The 6000-nt window shown below is 37.6% G+C and overlaps 1 long non-coding RNA gene across 1 annotated transcript in view; it reads left to right on the plus strand.

Moving 5' to 3' along the window:
* Positions 1-4854, plus strand: part of LOC121160616 — a 66094-nt gene extending 61240 nt beyond the window's left edge. The window contains exon 4 of the long non-coding RNA XR_005884561.1: positions 3640-4854. This is a non-coding gene — a long non-coding RNA (uncharacterized LOC121160616). The remainder of the gene's footprint in view (positions 1-3639) is intronic.
* Positions 4855-6000: the final 1146 nt, after the last annotated feature.

Here is a 6000-nt window from a genome sequence, read left to right on the forward strand (position 1 = left end):
TTTCTGTTTCTCCATTCTCCACCTCCACCAAGCAGTTTTCTTCTTCCCAGTCTGATTCTAGACTTGTACAATGCCTGTGATGCCAGGTAAGACAATCAGAGCAAGATCAGAGGGGCAGGAGGAACGAGGCAACAATACAGCCTGGAAGAGAAGAGCTAGTCTGTGAAACAGCTTTAAAAAAATTGAAATAAATGGGAAAAATCAAACAATATATAGAACATATAATTCAAAGAGAGTCAAACCATGTATCATAATTTGTATCTGACACTCACCTTTTCAAGTGACGTTTCCATAACATTACTTTTCATAGAAATATAAAGGAGAGAAAAAAATAAAAACAAAAGGGGAGGCCAAAGCAAAGAAGTGACCACAGCTTGTACGAATGTTCAAGATGAGTATGACATAGGTCAGCCAAGTTCACCAAAAAAAGCAGCAGCAATTTCCCCCTCTGTTCCTTTAGTTGCTCCCTGAAATTCATCAAATTTGTCAAGAATTGGTGGGAGAGGAAATGCAAATAAACCTCTAAGAGAAGTAGCTGTGCTGGGCAGGTGGAACATGGTCTGAGGGCAGTAGATAGATGGCTGGACCAAATTTCTTCTTCCTAAGACAGCCTCTTAGAAATATGGGGAACTGGGTAGAATAACTGTGAGAGTAACTTTCTGCAATACAACGTAATTTCAAATGAAGCAAGATAAGAAAAATCCTAAATTTTACCGAAGAACTCTATATACTTTGAAAAAAAAAACAGTGTATTTCTGTTGAAATGTGTAGGAAGTATTATTTATGTGCTGAAGCATCAAAAAATTCTTGTTTCTACTGGTTGTAATTCTGCTTTCTTGACTATAAGCCAAATAGGTATTGACATGTGGTGATCATTCACAAAATTTATTGTTGATTTCAAGAATTAGATATATGTATTGCGAAATCCCAGGTTGCATGTCAAAAATGGAATGATTACCCAATGAAAACTTATCGTTCTAGTTTCAATTCAAAACGCAGACATAAGCTACTAAAGATTCACAGTGTACATAGTAAAGTTAAATGGCTTATAGATTAATTTTCAACTTTCGGTAAAATCCCTCGGGAGTCCTAGAAAATGACTTGGAGTTGTGCACTATTATCAGGTTACGTACTGTGGCAAACACTCTGCCCTCTTTCCAGAGTTATTAATGGAGATTATGGGATGCACAGAGCAAAATTGGAGACTCAAGTATTTGTCCTTCAAGAACATTCAAACAGAATTTGGTTTTTCTTTAATAAGCCTTTATGTGTATGTCTCTGTGCACACATGTATGAATGTAAATGTGTGTTTTATCCATGCACATATATGTATGACTGTGGATTTTTTTATTGAAAGGCAGATTTACAGAGAGAAGTAGATACCAAGAGAAAGATCATCTGGCTGCTGATTCACTCCCCAAAGTGTCCACAATGATCAGAGCTGAGCTGATCCATAGCCAGCAGCCAGGAACTTGTTCAGGGTCTGCCATGTGGGTACAGGGTCTACCATGTGGGTACAGGGTCTCCCACATGGGTACAGAGTCTCAAGACTCTGGGCCATCCTTGACTTCCTTCTCAGGCCACAAATAGGCAACTGAAAGCGAAGTGAAACAGTTGGGATATGAACTGCCCATATGGGATGCTAGGGTTGCAAGGCAAGAATTTAGCCACAAGACTATCACGCTGGGACCAACTGCATTTTTTTATATGTAGGTAAATTGTGGGGTTGGGGTTGTGTGTGGTAGGTTATAATGCTGTAAGCATCCCATAATGGATTACTAGTTGGAGTCCTGTCTATTTCCACTTCCCACTCAGCTTCTTGCTAATGCATCTGGAAATGCCACCCACATGGGAGACCTGAAAGTGTTTCTGGCTCCTGAGTTTGGTCTAACCCAGACCTTATTTTGCAGCCATTGTGTTTGGGTGGCAGGGGAGAATTGATAGAAGATAGAAGTGTCTCTTCTTGTCTTTCTGTGACTCTGGCTTTTGAATAAGTTTACATATATATGTGTGTATATATATATGTATATATATATAATATATAGTGTCTAACTTTTTTGGACCATGACAACTAAAATATAATGAATCAATCTATTGGCTATTAATTAACTTAAGATTTCAATATACACTCTGGTTTTGGAACTTCTTTGGGTCAACCATAATTTCTCAAGTTATTTGGTTAGAAATTATTTTTAAGACTTATTTATTTGAAAGGTAGAGTGGCATACACACACAAAGAAAGAGAAAGAAAGACAAAGAAATCTTTCATCTGCCAGTTCACTCCCCAACTGGCCATAATGACTGCACTGAGCCAGCCTAGAGCCAGGGGTCTGGAAATCTGAGTATCCCACATGCATGTAAGTCGATGCACAGGTCATCTTCTTCTGTTGCTATTCCAGCAGGTTAGCAGGAAGCTAGATCAGAGGCCAAGCAGCTGGGATTCAAATGGGCATTGCATTAGGGGATGCTGGTGTCACAGTTGGCAGTTTAGCTCCACTGTACCATTCATCAACTCCTCACTTTAGAAAACTTTGACATATTATATTTATACTCATTGTGAAGCGCAGTGCAGTATTTCAACACATCATAATCCAATAAAGTCAGATAGCAAACTTTTCCATTTTCTTACCTTTTCCGTGTGTCTGAATCTACTGGTTCCTCTTTTGCAGTTCATTACAGATTCTGTACTACATTATCGTTCATTGTACTCAACAGTGTACCAGCTGACTATGTTTTTGTACCCAATCAACTTCCTTCCTTCTCCTTACCATTCTCACCCTCTAGTAATCATTGTTATAAGACTACATTAAGTATATTTTTACTTTTGATGTGAGAGTTCTTCTTTTAATTAGGCTTATTTTACTTAATGATCTTGAGTTCCATCCATTTTGATGCAAATATTAGGATTTCATTCGTTTTCATGATTGAATATTATTCCTTTGTGCATATACATATACATGTATATATATGTATATATATCACATTTTCCTTATCCATTCATGCATCAACAGATACATAGACTGATACCTTATTTTTGTGAATATGTTGCAGTAAACATGGGAGTGAAAGCATCTCTTCCATACGGTGATTTCATTTCCTATGTATACATATCTGAAAGCAGGTGCATCGTATGTGGAAGAGTAGTCTTAAATTTTATGAAAATACCACTACTATGGTTCTTGGTTCTGGCTTCCAGTGATAAAGTGAAAAGAATCAGCACATTGCTTCGTATTACCCATTTTCCAAATTGTATTTCAGTTACAGTAATAGAAGAATTTATTTCTATAATGTCATTTACTCCAGTTTTCAAAAGCAAATACATAAAGGACACGTTTCAAGCATGAAAAGATGATACAAGCTAAAATAAATAAGTTCTTTCTGGAACATAAGTAATAATTGCGCTGTAAGTTATATAAGCCTTGGTGACAGAACTCCAGTGAAGACATTCATTTATCAGCCAAAGCAAGTAATTCCATGTTCTGTGAATGGCAGAATGAGACCAGCTTTGACTGATTTATGAAGTGAATTTTTTTTTTCATTCTACTGAATGATTGAGACAAAAGACCTGCAGGAATGGTGGTTCATCTTTTCTTTTCAAGTGCCAATTCATTTTATTACTTCTGTTTTGTTTTTGTGCAGACATTGTTGCCTTGCTCACCATCTGCTAATGTGAAGTAAGAAATGTTTAACTTTGGGCAACTCCTGATGAATTGCTGCAAGAAAGTAATTGCATTTTGCTATCCTTCTTCCACGCTGCTTGGCGTGCCATTTCACGAAGAAGTTGTGGTTTGCGAGCCAGCGGGGAGCACATCATAGTCATCTTTTCTTAGTCTTAGCTCAGTGCCTATAATGTGAGAAACACTAAAAATCACAAAATCAAGTTGAGAAGGTTTCTACACCTGTTGCAGGAGCGGCGATGTGTGATAGGAACAGAAGCTCTTAATCCCTACAGGAAATCTCTTAACCTCTGGGAGACTCAGCTTGCCCAAGGTTGTAATCAGTTTCTACCTACGAGGCTAAGGGGGAGATTGAACAATCCAGCAAAGGAGCATCTTCTGTGACACACCAAGAATGATGGGCCAGGTCATTTTTAAATAGATTTAGGTAAGAGATCATGGCTATGGATGATGATGATGATGATGATGATGATGATGATGATGGAAGTGATATTTTGTCTTTACCTTCCCCCAAATTCAATAGAGGCATGTGTATTCCAAGCGCTATTTTAAACTGATTGCATAGAAATATAGGCAGGAGTGACGAATAGGCTCAAAGTTACACTGATATAGGAGAAAGAAGTCCTGGTGTGCTGGAGTGATGGGTGACCATCATTAGTGATGGTGTATTGGATTTCTTTGAGATAATATAAGAAAATATTCTTTTTCTTTTTTACTCTAAAGAAACTATAAACATGAAATAGAGAGATAGATACTTACCTGGATTCAAAATGTATGCAATGTGAACAGATATCAAAACATCATCAGGTAGTACAACAAAATGCAGTTTTTATGTATCAGTAAACTCTTTAAGGAATTAAAATGACCCAGAGACAAGTTCATACGCAAGCACATTTGTTGGTGTGGATGTGGACAGAAAGGTGCCCTACTTCATGTTGGTAGGAGTGTAGGCTAGTACAAACACTATGGAACTCAGAATGGAGACTGAACTGAACATTAACCCAATTTACGACCCAGCTTCCCCACTTCTGGGGATATAACCAAAAGAAATGATGTCTGCGTATGAGAAAGTAAGCTGTAATCCTACATTAACAATGACCCTATCTTCAGTAGCAAAAACATGGAAACAACCTAATACTCATCAAAAAAGGAATAAAGAAGATATGGTACATCTACGGTGTGGAATACTACTCAGTCATTAAAAAAGATGAAATTCTGCCTTTTGTAACCAAATGGTCCCAGCTAGAGACCATTATGCTCAGTGAAATAAGCGAATCCACAAAGAATGAATATCATATGTTCTCCCTGATGTAAGACAAACTTCATGTAAAATGCAAGATAATTTGATATGTAGGTAACGATATATTTATATAAATTCATTTGGAAGAACTGTACAATGAAGACCAGCATACTGGAGAGTAAAACAAATATTACAGCATCCGCCTCTACTCCCAAATGAAAGAGGGACTCCCAATGAAACTGTTAAATGTATTTTGACAATAGATGCTGGACTTTCTACCACTGTGTATACTAACAGAATGATGGGCTTGTGACTGTTGTTTAAGGAGTATAGTGTTGTTATAATAGGGGGGAAAACAGTTGAGGGAAGGGCAATTGAGGAGAGTGGAAGGAGAAATCCCTGAGCCTAGGGAACTGTATCAGGAAAAATAAAATTTCAAAAGGAAATAAAAAGTAAAAAGTGGGTAGAGACAATCTTTACCTATCAATTTGTTGTGTCAATCAATACAAGCCTTGGGCTACCTTTGTGCTTTACTCACAGCCTTTGGTTTTTTCATTTCATTCTGTACTATCTCATCTTGGAGAAGGGCTCCTCCATTCTTTCCCCACCAGCTGCTGCTGCTGTACAACTCACTGCTTAGCCAATCATTGTTACAGCCTCACAAAGATTTCTAGAAGATTCTAAGGCTCTGGACATCAGTTCTAATTCTGTATTTCTCAGAACTTGGCGCCAGTGCTTCTCAGAGTATCAGTACATCAGAGGCACAAAAAGCCTCAGAAACAAGGATAGAATATGCACCTTATTTGAGTATTTGGAGAATACTGTGATAGTTTTATACTGAAACAAAAGCAGACACACCATGGAGAAAAGTGCAATAGTCTCATAATTTTTTAAAGGGAAAAACATGGACTTTAAAGAAAATGCCAACAAGCATTGAGAGGGTGAGACCCTACCTTAAGTCCTAAATTCCTCTGTGTCCCAATACATAAATGCACTTTTCTCCCCTATAATTTAAGAAGAATTTGCAGACAGATTACCAAGTAGTGTCTAATGGGTTTGCTTAGCTATGGCTCTGAATGTTTC

This window comes from Ochotona curzoniae, unplaced genomic scaffold (genome assembly GCF_017591425.1).
Source record: "Ochotona curzoniae isolate NIBS_2020 unplaced genomic scaffold, NIBS_Ocur_1.0 contig_4514, whole genome shotgun sequence".
NCBI classification, from domain to species: Eukaryota; Metazoa; Chordata; class Mammalia; order Lagomorpha; family Ochotonidae; genus Ochotona; species Ochotona curzoniae.